At 58.4% G+C, this 478-nt stretch overlaps 1 protein-coding gene across 1 annotated transcript in view; it reads right to left on the bottom strand.

The window, feature by feature from the left end:
- IL10RA (interleukin 10 receptor subunit alpha) overlaps positions 1-478 on the bottom strand; it is a 3959-nt gene that overhangs the window by 3080 nt on the left and 401 nt on the right. The window lies entirely within an intron of this gene.

Here is a 478-nt window from a genome sequence, read left to right on the forward strand (position 1 = left end):
AGCTCAGCCCGGCCGAGAGGATCTCTGTGCTGCCCTGGCCCAAGACGAAGCCTGCCGTGTTTCCATCCCTGCCCGCCCCTGCCCTTCGCTAGCAGCTCTGTTTGGATTCAGCTTTCCTGTTTTGCTAACCTGCTGCCTAACAGAAACAGACTTTTTCACACCTCCTGTCTGAATTTCGGTATTGTCACCTGGTAGCAAAGCATCAATAGATAACATCTGCCACCCTTTCTGTGCTGGTTTCCTCAGCAGCAGCTCTCTGAAGGCAAGCTCTAAGCCGCAGCGCTGTGTGGGGAGGACGGCTGTCGGCAGAACGCCGTGCCGGGGACCGCGGCGCTTCATCGCGATAGAAGGCACCGTGGTCCACACCGGTGGTGATAAGTAAGGCTGATGCCTGGGGACTAACACAGCCTTTAGGCTCCCGAACAGCCAAGAAAGGCGAGGGGCGAGCAGGGAGCCCTGGCTGTGTCCTGCTCCAAGC

This window comes from Egretta garzetta, unplaced genomic scaffold (genome assembly GCF_000687185.1).
Source record: "Egretta garzetta isolate BGI_Z169 unplaced genomic scaffold, ASM68718v1 scaffold134, whole genome shotgun sequence".
Lineage (NCBI taxonomy): Eukaryota > Metazoa > Chordata > Aves > Pelecaniformes > Ardeidae > Egretta > Egretta garzetta.